Source organism: Pholcus phalangioides, unplaced genomic scaffold (assembly GCF_987345545.1).
Source record: "Pholcus phalangioides strain wild (caught in Gottingen) unplaced genomic scaffold, Ppha-v1.0 ptg000042l_1, whole genome shotgun sequence".
NCBI lineage: Eukaryota > Metazoa > Arthropoda > Arachnida > Araneae > Pholcidae > Pholcus > Pholcus phalangioides.
The window spans coordinates 21,820,943-21,836,882 of NW_028301628.1; the positions used below are offsets into that span (position 1 = coordinate 21,820,943).

The 15,940-nt window shown below is 37.3% G+C and overlaps 2 protein-coding genes across 2 annotated transcripts in view; one reads left to right on the plus strand and one right to left on the minus strand.

The window, feature by feature from the left end:
* The window catches only part of LOC149064654 (mitochondrial inner membrane protease subunit 2), a 102,308-nt gene that overhangs the window by 23,188 nt on the left and 63,180 nt on the right, over positions 1 to 15,940 (minus strand). The gene's annotated exons all lie outside the window — the stretch shown is intronic.
* LOC149064655 (leucine-rich repeat neuronal protein 1-like) overlaps positions 55 to 15,940 on the plus strand; it is a 30,538-nt gene continuing 14,652 nt past the window's right edge. The window contains exon 1 of the mRNA XM_089255014.1: positions 55 to 305. The gene's annotated coding sequence lies outside the window, so the exon portion shown is untranslated. The remainder of the gene's footprint in view (positions 306 to 15,940) is intronic.

Consider the following 15,940-nt stretch of genomic DNA (forward strand, 5'->3'; position numbering starts at 1 on the left):
GCTAGCAACCTGCATCTCTCTCTCTCGCTCTCTCCGGCACTGGATTTGGCCGTCAGTACGACGTCGGACACAGAGGCGTCTCGTTCGTCCGCTCCACGAGCGGGCAACCCGATGACATCTGCGACGAGAAGGGTTTTTTTCGGAAGGGAAGAAAAAAGAACAGGAAGACATATACCATATTAATGGCAAATCCTGCAGGAGTTATGATGGCAAAAGAAAAGCATCGATGGCTATAACTCGAGTTATAACTCAACTGGTGAGAGACCATTACTTTGAATTCAAGGTAAAGCAAACATTAAAAAGAGGTAAGAGCACTATTGGAGCGCATCGCTTTTTTTTGATTTTCACATACTTTACATTTTTTATTTCTAAATAAAAACCAAAATATTTTTGATCAAAAATATATATATATATTCCCGATATCAAACATAAAATATGTTTCTTATCGAGATAGATTAGGCTCAATTTTTTAACATTCTATACAGTATAACTTCCCACATCAGGAAACATCCAAAGTAATATTTTGAATGTGCACATTCAAAAGTGGAGGGCTTTAGAGGGTGTACGTGACTTCAGTAATCAAAGAAGCAATGCAAGTGATTTTTAAAACTAATTTTAAACAGATTTACGTAAAATTTATGTGTAAAGAGAACAGTTTCGAAAATTTTTAACCCATTACTATCTTAAAAACTCTTTATTTTAGCCCTTCTTACAGCTTATATTTACTCATTTCTATAGGAATGGGATCCAATCCCACTTTATATCGGATAAGAGATGCTCTTCTTTCATATCCACATGTTTAAGAAAAAATGTGATTCGAATAGTTGTAATAATCAAGTGTAATAGAGAATAAAAAATAGACAAAAATCAATTATAATATTTAACTCTTCAAGCGGCACAGCAGAAATCACAAAAGACCTTTGGAAATGTCACATCTTTTATAATGAAGAAGAATTTCCTACGATTTGCAGCAGGTGCAAACAAAGGAATATAGGGGGAAAAGTGTCTCCCATTGAGAAATCCACTTTATAATAAATCTCGTCTCGTCAATTCTAAAATAAGAAGCTTAGGAGGCAAGATATCTCGTCAATGCCGCTTAAAGGGTTAAAAAAAAACTTCAAGTCATATCGGAAAGTAATGAAAGCGCGCAATATGATCAATTTGTACTTAACAGCTGAGTATCCTGTAAAAATATATCCAAGATATATCGTAAGCATAATTGCTATATGTTTTTACCGAACGACATACCAAGAATTACTGATTCGACGGAAAGTATTATAATATTATTACGGAAATTATTTTGAAGTGATACATAATTTTTTTCATTTTCTTTACTTAAACATCTGCAGTATTCATAGCATATACTCAGAAAGGAAAATAATGAAATTGCTTAACTTTCTATCAATTTTTATTTTTGAATAGTTACTAACTAATAACCATAATAGTATTCGAATAATACTAAACAATGGTTTTTTTTAATTAAAAATGCATAAATAATATGAAGTGATTGTTACGTCTCAAATTTGAAAAAAATATTAAAAAAATAACCAAATCTTTTTAATGTCAATCATTGGTTGAAAGCGCAACCGAAATCTGAATATATATAAAGTTCGATCAAATGAAACTCGTTCAACTGAATTTATGAAAACGGGTGGAAAAATATATCCGATTGGTACGGCAGAATTCAACAAAGCAATCCATAAGGACTGCACTTATGTTGTTCAGGATAAGTGACAATTCACATGCAGAAACGCATCCAAATTCTTTGGGAGAAGAAGACCGACGATTTTCGGTTGTTTTGACACAGTGACATATTGGGCAAAAAAAAAAGCCCCTGTCCAGAAAAAACAGTACTTCACGCGAAAACACGCTGAGTTGCTTTTCCTTTATGCAAATTGAGCAACTGTAGCGGACTACGAGGAATCACGGTCTTTCGTTGACGTTTCACGAAGCGGAATGTGCAACATTCTTCTTTCTTGTGATATTTACTGTCAAATGAATCGAGTCAAGAAACTTTCTCAGCATAGAAAGTACTTCCAGAGCAGAGCGATTCTCAACCTTTTCTCACTCGCGGAGTAATTCAAAGAATATAATACATATGGCAGAGACCAGAAGGCTTCTTTTCCCCTTTATATTTTCTCAAATTTACTAATTTATTTACTTTACTCGAGCGGCCGCGAACCCCTTGGTATATGATAGAATGATAGTATATCTATGTAGAGATGACCGCATCTCTGTTTTCGACGCAAGAAATCATCGTGTTTGTGTTTGGAGCACTCTTGTTCTCAACGGCACAATATGAACCCGACCATCCCATATGTTGCATTTTTGCTCTTCGGAAGTATTAGGGTCTGCGTAGCCTAGTCGGTTGTAATTTAAAGGTGTCATTGTCAGTGACATCCACTTCAAAAAAGTTCCGTCACTGTGAGCAGAACACCAAATATGCATTCAGCTACAAATACAGAGACCACAAAAAGGCAACGAGGTGGCAGAAAGAGATGGGGTAAAAATGTCCATAACAAACTGGAGCGAGCAACACGTGTGTACGACAAGGCAGTGTGATTAAAAAACATAGCTAATTACTATCGTCACTAGAAACAATGAATATAAATGGTCCGCTAATCAGGTCTGCAGTGGAAAATGATTGCTTAAATAATGGTAATATATAAAATAAATTTAATACACAGTAATTTTAACTAGTCGCGGGCTGCATAAAATCACCTCACGGGCAGCATGAGGCTCAGGGGACAAAGCTGTTGGCCATCCCTGATCTAGACAATATTGAAAATCGAATTACAACAGCGATAAAATCAGTGGAGCCCAATCTACTGGAAAGTGTTTTGGAGACTAGTTACCGAATCGATGCCGCCATCGTATCCATCTATCAAGGAAACATTTATTTTCTGGATATTATACTGGATATTATTCTGGATATATACTCGTCTCCGCTGAGACTCGAACCAGGGCCCTCTTGCATACCGGGCAAGCATGCTACCATCTACACCACTGGAGACACGACCCTGCCTTCCTTATTAAAAATGCCTTCCATTTAAAATGAAAACTAAATGGCAGCACCAACACAAAACAAGCGCAATTCGACACCATAAATACGTAGGATCACGCATACACTCGAAACATACATTCCGGCATGCACCAATTCGTTAGAATTTCTGTAGAGGAATGTATATGAAGTGCATGTACGGTTAAGTAGTAGTAGTAGTAGTGGAATTGAACATTCGTGAGATGGTAAACATACCTTCATGCCTATGAAATACCCTGACAATGCATAAATGATATTATACGCAATGAAATAACATTTCATAATGCAATAGTTCTGCTTTCTAAAGAAATTGTGTGAATAGATGTGTTCTATAATTCCTTCAAGTTTTGCCCGTGAGTTTCGAATCACCCTGTATGAAATATTGGACTGCGGGGGGGGGGGGGGAATGATTTCAAACTTGGAAATTTAAACAGAAAATAGCAGAACCGAGAAATATCATAGAAATCGGGAGTGGGGTGAGGTGGATTTCTATAATGACACCGTGGGAAGAGAATAAAAGTGAGAGGGGGGAAAATGGAATTGCGGCAATTAGAAGCAATTTACGATGTCCTGCGCCATCATCATCAAACCGGCTGTTGCCAATCGGACGCTGCTGCTGCTGTATATTGAGTTTCACGATGTTCAGTTTCTCACTATGTGGATGTAAGGGGGTTCCAAAAGAAATGAAAAGAAAAAAAAAATCAATTCTTCTTGCTCTTCAACATCAACGTGAGGTAATGATCGTTCCACTTTTTTTTTTTTTTTTTTTGCTTTTCGCCATTACTTTTGCCTTATTTTCTGTCTGAGGAAATAGGGTACGAAAAAATTTTCCTCTCACATACGAAATAGAAACCGAAAAAGAAAAAAAAACCGAAATGCATCAAAGGAGACGGCAGAGAAAAGGAAGCTCGGCAAGGTTCCAGGAAAAATAGAATGACGGAGGTGGTGGGAGAGGGGACGGAAACCAATCCCGGAAAAAGGAATAGAAAATAGATTATTTCTGCACCCGGAAAAGTTGGAATGGAAATGCGGTTAGTATTCCATTACCGACGAAACTAATTAAGTTATTGTTATGATGGTGCCGCGTCTAACGCATACGAAACGAATTTCGTATTTTATCTTGTGTGGAGCATGACGAAGATTGGATATTGATAGGATCCGAGAGACACCCAGGCTCTGCCACACTCGGTGCGAAGATTGGATGCATGCTAATAGCCTCGATAGGGGGGGAAGGGGCGTCACGATTCAACTGGGTGATGTAATTCATAATTTGAAATTCCCCTTACTAGGGGTCAGCCTGGACGTTTTTTGGAGAGTCCTGTTTACGTGAACATTTTCCTTATTTTTGTGAAAAGGGTGATTAATATTGTGAAAAATATCTAGTCAGTTTATTACAAAAGAAATGCAAAATTTATGGTTTTATTAATTCGTATTTTGTGAAGGGTCTAGAAAAGGGTGTCACCCTCTCTAATGCTTAGATTTTTTACTGAGCTTTCTATCCTCTTGATGTCAATGTCAGGATTAGAAAATTCAATATAGTAATTCTTAACCCTGTCAACGGCAATTACGAGATATCTCGCCTCCTTAAAAGCCTCTTATTTCGGCAATGACGAGCCCAGATAGTTTCATTGTTGGCTTCATCTTCGAGCATGATTTCCATCCCACAACCTGTCAATCAACATCCAGTGGACGGAGGCAACTGTTCGCGTTTTAGTAAAAGAAGAAAAGAGACAGTGTTCAAAATATATATATAACTTTTCTTTCCCTTTCCTTGGGAGTGTTTTTGGAATATGGGTGCAGTAAATGATATAAAAAAGAATATTTCTGTTCCTTGTTTTTTTTCTATTATTATTTTTCTCGGAGTTTGAGGGAAAAGCACTATCACCTGCATAAAATCGGGAAAAAAAATGCGGCATTTTGCACAGAATGTTTTGTTACTTTCACTGTGTGCCAATTATATAATCCGGGTGAGTAAAATTTATAAAACCTCTAAAAGGGTTAAATCAAAATCGGCCTTAATAAGAATCGAACTTGGATATCTGATACATCGAGGGGTAGTGCGAGACATATATGATCGTCCAGGAGGTCCTAGTCAAGTCTCGTACATTCATTCAGAGGACTACTCGAAGGAGAATATTGATATCTACACTCAGTGGCACAAAAATTAGGAATGGCTCCCACTACAACTTCGACTCGTCCGTGCAACACGTGCGCTGAAGTAATAAACCGGATTTGCAGATAAAAAGCTTTTTCCTGGTCAGAAGCCCCAGTTAACGTTGCAATTTTCTGGATCATAAGGGAAAATAACAGATTTGAATGACTTTGAACGCGGCATGATCGTGGGCGCCAGAAGGGGCGGTTCCAGTATTTCCGAAGCCGCTAACCTTCTTGGTTTTTCTTGTACAACAGTATCTCTAGTCTTCAAAGAATAGCAGCAAAGAAAAAACTTCTGGCGGAAAGCGGAATAGTAGGAGGAAATTGCTTGTGAACGAAAGAAGTGCCAATCGACTGACACGCATTGTGTGCAATAACGGAAGAGTTGTTGCGCAATACAACTCAGAATTATTGCAAAGGATCTTAAAACGAATTGGTTTTACTAGCCTGCGACCAACAACAGTTCCTTTGATTTCGCTGCAAAACCGAAGAAAACAGATTTTGTGGGGTTGAGAATGCCGAAATTGGACACTTGATGAATAGAAGAAAGTTGTCCCGTCTGACGAGTCAAGATTTCTTCTCCATGACGTTGATGGCAGGATTCGTGTGTGAAGCAAGTAGCGCGAAGCCATGGATCCAGTATGCCATATGGCAACTGTTCAAGCAGGTGGCGGAGCAATCACGGTCTAGGGAGGGAGAGTATTTTCCTGGTGTACTCTCTTTTGGTCCCTTATTTTTATTACATGCCTTCGTCAATGCTAGGCGCCAACCTCCAAATCATTGCTGACCACGTGCACCTTATTTCCAGCAGGACAATGCACCTTACTACAGGGATGGAATTATCTCAGAATCGTTTGAGGAATATGATTCGGAATTTTAATTGCTTCAATGTCCCCCCCCCCCTCAGTCACCCGATCTCAACCCAATTGAGCATTTGTGGAAGAGGTCCGAAACACCACCTTCTAATCTGAGGGAAGTAAGAGCTGCCATTTCGTTAGGATGGGCTAATATTCCTCCTCAACAGTTTCAATAAGAAGTTGTAGAGTCCATACCTAGGAGAATAACTGCTGTCATCAAAACCATAGGAGGTCCCACACGATATTAGTAGCGAGTAGCAGGGTGTTCCCAATTTTTCGGCCACTGGGTGTATACCAATGTCACTCAGACTTTGATTCGGGAAGAGAACCCCTTCGTGAAATTATCTATATGATTGACAAATAAAAACAATATTTGTATCAACTTTATAAATATTTTTTTTATTAACAATCTTTTTATAAATAAATGAATGTTTGTAGATGTATCAGGACTTGCCATAAACTTATGACGGCTAAAAATATGTCATTGGTGCTTGAAATTTTATAGACAAGATTACTGAATTGGAATCTGAGAACAATACAGATGGAAATTATGTGTGTCTACTAATACGGAAAGGGTAATCCGAGTCTCATTAAAGTCGGGAATCATTTCATCTTTTTTCATTAAAATAAAATATGTTTGTTCCTAAGAAATTTGACTGACACCGCAAATATATTTTTTAACCCATGAAGCCCTTATATATAATACATAAAAGGTGTTTCATTGGGGGGGTTCATAACTTTTAACATTGTGAAAGACTATGCTCTAATAGAAATACCATCAAAAATACAATTTATCCATTTATTCATTTCCAATGTTCTACACATATTGTTGACTGTATGTGCTATATCTTAAGCTAGTATAAAGTTTACACATCTCTGATACTTACTTCTTTGTGAATTTTCAAAAAAAATATTGCTCGCATGATAAAACATCATGACATGAATGTAATTGAATAAAAATTGATTCGATACTCGGTGTATATATATACACATATTGTATATTGAATCAATTTTATAAGCAAGCAAAAGTTTGAGATGTCATTGGATCAACCTCATCTAAAATTAAATTTAAAAAATTTTGAAATTCAAAATGCAAATTTTTTAAATAAGATCGAGTCAATGAAATCACAAATTTTGCTGCATCTCATGAACTAAGCAGTTTCCTTTATATATATTTAAAGCTATTTTTAGTCAATTACACTGATGTCATGGTATTTTATCATGCGCACAAGCTGTTTTTGATGCATTTTTTTGAAAATTTATAAAAAGTTAAAGTATCAAAGATATGTAAAACTTTATATCACCATACGGTAGCATATACAATAAAGAACATAAAGGGTACATACAAAGGGTATGAGACCCCTTAAAACCTTTGTGAGTACATAGAAACTTATTCAAAAGACTTACGTACTATATTTGAAACTAACAGTCTCACACATGCTCAACCCATGACTTGTTGGCTAAATGTAGCCCTCAGAATCATCTGATGTGGCCCCCATGACTTTCATAATTAATTACTGATAACCCAATTTGATTATCAATTGATTCCATGTGAACCAGTGCCGGCTGATTGAACTCTGAAACAGAGTTTCTAATATAAAGTGCACGAAGTCAGTGTTAAATTTAGTGCCATTCAATACTTTTTTTTGTGAATAAATAGTCACTGTCCATGTATCATGGATTTAAGGACCCTCGATTATAGTTTCCACGGTAGATGCTAAGAGCCCTCTGATGAATAAATACTGCATCGAAGTCTAAAGTACTGGGTTGGAATTAAAAATAATATTTACTCTGATGACTGGTGTGAGTATCCATTTTCTTATTCCCCTTTTGAATGAACAAAGTCTGAATCTGGAACTCCCCTGTTCTGATTCGACACCAGAAGTCACACACCCTTCCCTAGTCATGGTTCTGCTCAAGGAGATAAGTTAAACAAAATATGATGGCACAATTGCGTAATCATCAATACGTTTTTCAAAATTGGAAAAAAAAATCTAAAATTATGAATTCATATATTGTCACATTTTAATGAAAATCTTTCACACCAAAAATTTCCAACTTTATAGAAAGAGCAAAAAAAGGATGGGACGTCCCATTGAATAACACAAAACAGGGTTTGTTTTTCCTCTATAGAGAGCAGATCGTTGCAGACTCTTTTTTTTTCAAAAGCGGTAATAGGTGAGACTTGATGTTATCGATCTCAAACTGTGAAAGAGTAACTTTCGAAAAAAATTGGTGCACGAGGCTTTCATTATAAGATGGTGATATTTCATTGTGGCCCGCGATAAGTTATCAATTCAGCTAAGTAGCCCGCACTCTCGAAAAAGGTTGAGTACCACTGCACCAGATAACCACTCACATAGATTTGAGTCAGCCAATTCTACCGTTCCGAGCACCTATTGGCGGTCATTACAATTTAAATGATTTCACAGGTGCATGAAACACTCATACGTGAGAAAAAAAAACTAGATCTGCCACAAGTGTTCAAAGTAGGTTTCGCATACAGTATGATAAAGCTCCTCCCAACCCGGTCAAAAAAAGGACTAACCCCTTTACGTACAAAGCTTTTAGCCACACGACGTGTAGTTGAACCAACAGAGATAAATCTGAAAAACTGGTATCATTATTTGCACAGAGGAAATGAAGGAAAATAGAGGAGAGCAGGTTTTCGTTATTTCTCCCCACTCCTACTTACCCTGCCACGCTGAACAGTAATATTAAATAAAACCGAGAAATACATTAACATCCTCTGATATATTTAGAAAATCTAAACATTTATCAAACCAAAAATAAAACGTCAGTAAAACATTTATGGTGAAAAAAAAATGGAAAATAATAATATTTTAGATCAAGAAAACAACTAACCAAATGGCATCGCTAGGAAAATCGAATATTTATATAACAGCAAACAACATACTAATAGGAATGGGATTTAAAAAAAAGAAAAGACTTTCTTTCTTGTAACGTAAATGTTCTCAATGATATTAATCCCAAGAGAAGAGAAACATTCGAGTATTTGAAACAAAACGCTTCGTAGAGTTTTTTGTTTTTTCTTTCTTTCTTGCTTCTCTGCCATCTACAAAAGATGATGACATAAGGTGAAAGAAGAAGAAGTAGAATAAGAAAATAAAATAATAAAAAAATCTAATTTGCAGAGCTTGTGAAAAATTGAAGTGTCGAAAGGTTAAAAAAAAAATGAAGTAAAACACCTTTTCAGTTGCTTTAAGTAATAAGAATTAAAATGTAAAAGAAGAAAAATGGATAGAAACTAATTTGCACGAACAGAATTTTCTCGTCGTTTTTTTGTTAGTTTCTATCAAGCTTCGTGTTACAAAACTCTTTTCCTTGGAAGAAATTCCTCTTTTCAAAAAAGCTTGGTTCCAGTGAGGAAAGAGGAAAAAAAAATAGTGGAAAGAACCAACTACAAGTGCCCAAATCGATCAAATGTACGAAGCAAACAAGGTTTATTTTATCGCTTTCCACTTACCTCGAGAGGAAGGTGAGCAGCAAAGAAAACAAAACAAAAAGTACGCTAATAATAAAAGAAGCGAGACTATTTTCTGGATGTCTGTGCATATACTGTACACTCTTATACGTATAAATCTCGAGGAATGCTCCCTTCCACAGAAGGAAGGCCTCGAAACGGAACCCCTCCTCCTCCCATCCGTTGCTCTTTAACATTAATCCTCGCGTAATTAACTTTATTTTCACGCGCTCGCTAGGCGTAATTGAATTCTGAGCAGCGACAGGAACAAAACGTCGGAATAACACGATGTGAAAGGGCTACACACACACACACAACATTTTAGAAGCGTTCCGAAAAACGGGCGAATGAAAACGAAGCAAAAGCGCAAAGTAATAAAAGAAGTACGAGCTCGCTGAGGAGGACGTGACGTTCACTTGGAAGAATCAAAAGGCTGGGCGATAACTCGATTCCGCTCAGGAGTACGTTACTTGATTCAGGCTCATGCTGAAGAAATTATATTTTTACGCATACTTTTTCTTTCTGATAGCATAATTGAATACATCTACGAATCAATTTAAATTTAAAAAGAAAAAGATGGTTACTAACGAATTACGAACTATCTGATATACCAGTGATTCTCAACCTAAGGACGTATGGATTCCTTGTGGTGCCTAGGAGATCCTGGGCGGCCAGGGGTGAAAAATCAAATGAAAGGGAGCAGTGGCAGATGGTTGGGGAGGAGCCACAGAAAACTTTCTTTCCAACCCAGTCTATCGCCTTGGGCAATTTACTACCGATTGAGTTGCGCGGGAGTGTGTGTGTGTGTGGTACCTAACAGTCTGAGTGCGTATCCAGTCTTACGAGGGAATTTTTAATGCAGCCATCTATACTTCAAATACTGAGTGAAGTGTAATGATTAAATATTTGTACCGTTCTACGCCCGTTGCTCTCTGTGGGGAGACTTTTTAACGGGGGTATCGGCTTGCATTCCCGTATCGAAGTAGGGAACCAATAGAAAACCACTGTGGCACCGGTGGAGTTAGAACCCGGGTCCTCGCGATGTTTATATATGTGTTTATATGTTATCACACATATGTTTACATACATATAATGTCTACAGTTATTCGTGCTGCCCATCGAGGCGACGTGCGTATGCACCTGCCCATGTAACCCTCAACCCTGTATCTTCTTGCCCGCTGATGGTCTTTCGGTGCTTAATGCTCCGGACATCGCATCGCTCTTCTACCGTGACCCAAACATCTGGCTTACCAGCTTATATCCCCTATGGGGACAGTGCGGGAGTCATGGTCGGTTTTCGGATCTTCGCGATGCGAGTCCGTCACTTTGACCACTCGACCACCACAGCGGCGGCAACAGAGAGGTGTGAAGAAATGACGCTTTTCAGCAAAATATGATGCTATAAAAATGTAATCACTTTTAGAATCTAGAAGAGCTACCATTAAAACCTGGGCCATCTTGACAAGTCGACCCATCCGAGAATGAACCGGGAGATACGCAACCATAGGAGACCTGCATGATAAAATCTGGTCCTATGATTTTCGAGACTAAGTGTTCATATATGTAAGCTAATACGAAGTATAGATGACTGGATACGTGCTCTACCGTCAAGCTACAGAGGATACATTTTCTTTCCCAAGAACACTGTGTTCCTTTGGGCTGAACGGGACTGTGCAACAGACAGCTTCTTAACTCAGCGGCAGCTCGCGCCGAAATTATTCCCCACAGAGGAATGAGACTTCTTTCCAATTATCTTCACTTGGTACCCAGTCATCTGTACTTCGTATGATTAGAGGAGTTCATTGTTTCGTTATATGTAAGCTGTTGATGCTTCCAGCTAAGTGCGGAGGCCCCGAATATCACTTTGCCCCGAGTTGATCATGTTGAGTGGAGGACCTACATAGAACAAGTGCAAAAGAGAAGCTGAAGCTCACTGACCTGAAACTTATTTCTTTGACGGTACAATGCAAAAAGATCTGTTGAATTAAACTTGAAGTTATATTTACATGAATGGCGTATCGCCGGATTTGTTTGAATAATACGTATTCGTGGATGTGAGCCGTTTTTGTAAATTGCAGACTTCTTGAGATACGAGTTTTGATTAATCTTACACGACTTTTCAAAGATTTATTAACATGAAAAAATAACGTGTTATTGGAAAGCTGGGGAAAAATAGAACCAATCAAGTTCTTGGGAAAAGAAAAGAAGATCTTATTCAAGACATATGAGCAATGAGCTCTAATCGCACAGAACAGCATTCGGAGATATGTTTTTTGATATTTCCGCAGACTCGTTACGCTCAGCTGTGGAACATATAGTTTTGTGATTAGAGCACATTGTTGAAAATAAAGGGGGACTTACTGAGCAGTTTTAGTGCAACATATTTAAACATTTATATGTGTAAGCATATTCAATACTTATGTGTGTGTGTGTGTGCTCCAGCGCCACCAACCGATGGATTTTTGTACTATTTTTTTATTTAATAAATGACAAGCGCATCGTTTGAATTATCAGTAGTATAAATTTTGTCTCATTTGAAGTAGTGGAGTGCACTCCAGTGGTCTCTAAAGTAGGGAACTTATTTCTCGCTAACCCCCTCCCTGTAAATTTATTCACTATAAATTTTTAAGACATGCGATGTCCTCTTGGATCTTTCTCTTCACTTTTTGGAATTAGTCGCATTTTTATCAGTTATATCAATCATCTGCAGATGTATCTTCATGAATATTAACTTTAAAGCCAAAGCTAAATTTTATCACAGAAATTTTTTTGAGCCCACAACTCCATGGCTCTCTTTTTTCATGTCTTTTCAGCTACTTTAGCACACATATTTTTAGCTTTATTAAACGTTTATTAATTTATTCTCTCTCACCGGCATCAATAAGTTTGACCAAGTCCTAATTTTCCGCTTATTAAATCAACTTATTTGTCGCATGCACTGATGTCTTCGAATTTTATTTCTCTCACACACACTATTTTCTAAAACCTTTTAAAATCCTTTACGAATGTTTTGGAGTTTCTCTCAAATATAGAGTAGACGCCGTTTATTAGAATAACGGATAATGTTATAATTCAGGTATTTTTGTCACTTTTGTAAAGTACGAAACGTGCCAATAATTATAAAATACATACTATCGTATACCAATAATCATAAAATACATACTATCGTATACCAATAATCATAAAATACATACTATCGTATACCAATATCATAAAATGGGAAACAACTCGTTTGTAGTCATCAGCACTTCGGTTTATGTTATCAATTTTTTTCGTCAAAAGTTTTTTTTACATATTTTGAAGCTCAGGTTGAAAAACTCATTTTTCCCCCTTAAAGTTATTGTTATCAATCTGCAAGACTATGAAGGAGGTCAGAAAAGTCTCCCTAATTTACAAAAATTTTCGCACTCAGTTCACAATGTCCTGATGGGGCTGTAATTATCGCTATTGTACATGTGTGTGTGTACCTCTTTTTCATCTTTCCTATAGTAAAGGCATATGTAAGGTGAAAACATCCCTTTCTCCACGGTCAGATTATTTGAGTTCACCGCATTCATAGTTTTCTGGCTGGAAAACTCACCAGGGAATCTATAGAACTTACCGAACATTATAAAATGTATCGTAATTCATTATACATATCAGACAGTTCCAATCTAACTCCTCACAGTTTTGGAAGTAAGAAAAGGGAATTTAGCTTAAAGGGGAAAAAATATTCCGTTTTAGAACAATTAAAAAAAATACCCGATTTAACATTTTGATACCTGTTACGTGGGAAAGAAAAACGGAGTTATCCCGTTCGACCAAACGGGACGCATGGTCATAATACAACCGGGATATTTTCGAGAACAATTATCAATTGGTTATTGTTATCAGAAACCCAGAGTCGAGATGTGATCACATTAAGCGGCGTGAGCTGTATTTTTTAGGAACGGTACAATAACTTGTTTTTCTCTAGATGTCAAGTTACGGCACATTCACTTTCACTGGTTAAAATATTTTTGCCAATTTTTATTGAAAAACCGACATATTTTTCGCTAAGAGCGCTGAATATTTCGGTTCGTAATTCGAAAATTCCGTAAGTCAAAAACGGCCGTAATTAAATACTAATCCAATGAACATAATTACATACAATATAGCGTAAGCCCTACAAAAGACGTATCGCAGCACAGGATTCAATTACGACCAATGATTGATTGAATCAAATTTTGATATAGCGAAGATCACACAAACAACGGGATAAGCTATTGTTCACAGGAACCTGCTGTATTCTTGAGAAATCCATTTTATATGTGCAACGCTGAAAGGTCGAAATATAGGGAACTGCAGGAGCTGAGAACGTACCCATTCAGAGCTGATGAAATGGAACGGGTAATCAATCATTACGATTCATTCAGCTTTGCAGAAACTACTCCGAGATCTCATTATTCGAGAGTGGAACCTATCCAGCTCTTACAATAACTGATCGTAGGAAACAGGCCTTTCCTCTCAGTGAGTATTAATGATTCCTTTTGAGTGCGGAAAGAGATAGATTACCAGTGATTATGGGAAATTCTGTCCACATCCCCCCCCCTCCTCCACCGTTGGCAAATCCGTAGACCAGAACTTAATTCTTCCGAAATATCGTCTATGTAACGAAAGTAGAGAAAGGCGAACCTTGTAACGTTACATATGAACAATTTGATATGGAAGTAACAAAGACCTGATCCTATCTTTTCTATTTTCTTTTTATACGCTACTTAAGGAATTAACTATCAAAAATTCACTCAAATATGCAGTAAAACCCCTCTTAACGGTCACCCTTCTTTCAAAGCAAAACACAAAAAAAATATTTTTCATAATAAAAGTACGCATATATTTCAAACCCCCTGATTAACAGTCACTCATTTCTCGCGGACGAATGTTTTATTTTATTTTTTTTTTTGGTCCTACCGGTATATGCAACGGTATCACTTTACGTTAAAACAGTTTCATAGCAAAGCCAATAACTATGCAGAGAAACCAACGATCACCAATCAATGCATATTGTTTTCCCGATGCTGAAACGCAAAAACATCATAACTTCTTTGAAGGAAACCCTTTATAAAGAAGCCTATATACAGTATAAGGGCAGTTTTCTCTAATGCACTAGTTATTCTCTATTAGAGGGGACACTTTTCTTTCAAGAAACGAAGAGTTTTTTTTTGAGAGAGAGAATTTCATTGTATTTATTTTCTCTCGATCTAATGTATATGAACAGTGCATGTGAAGAAAAGTAAGGCAAAGTTAAAAAAAATTCTATCACATTTTCGAGATTTACAACTGGGATCCTTTTTAAGTTGCGAGCCTTTTTAAATGTCCCATATCAGCAAAAAAGCACTATGTCAAAGTATGAAACATCTTTACGATCAAGCCATACAGATGTAAAGACTTGAATACGGTGATTTGATTAGACTAATACTACTAAATAACAGTACATGCTACTCGTATACATTCCTCTGCGGAATTTCTAACGAATCTGTACATGCTGGAATATGTGTTCTGAGTGTATGTGTGGCCCCCCTGAATCGGAAATGTGCTTGTTTCGTGTTCACGCTGACGCAGCCATCTGCAGTCCATATTTTGGAATGAAGATGGTAAACGCTTGAATTTCCACGCTATGTAAGTATCGTGTTGAAGGTATGCCTGCTCTTGGAGGAGCGGCTCACATTCGAGCCTCGAAGTTGAAAAACCGCAGAAAAACAACTCCTGCCGACCACCACTGTGCTACCAACGGGTCTACTACTACTATACCACACCTGCACCGCGTCTATAATCCGCTGCGGAACTTTTAACGGATTGGTACATATTGGAATGTGGGTGCACGTATTGTCAACCTAACGTGCCGGTTGTTTCTATGTAAATGCTTGTTATAGTGCTGCCATCTTCCCATCTATTCTTCGAAATCACAGTGGAGTGCAATGATTAAATATTTGTATTGTTGTAGGCTTGTTATACTCTCTGCGGCCAGAATTTTTAAAGGGGAGATCGGCTTGCATTCAAGCCTAAAAGTTGAGAACGGGCTTTGAACCTGGATAATCTCGATGAGATTCAAGCACGATTTAATTAGGCTGACAACCAAGATTTCACGAGCACTAAATTAGGAACAAACAATTGATCACTCTTGGGTGGTTCAGAGAACACCAGTGTAAAGATGCTTGATTCATAGCAGACGGCAGAAGCTGCCTAATTAAAGTACTATTGTTACGTAGATGAAATGCAATTTTTATTTCTAATTTTATTCGTATGATATTTTTGATTGCTATCTATAATATCAATTAGAAATATAAATCAAGCAAATCTAAGCTGTCTTTTGAGAACTGCTTAATTTATCAGAAGCAATGCATTCTCCAAAACATAACACGATCCAATTGTGCTTGGATTTCGAAG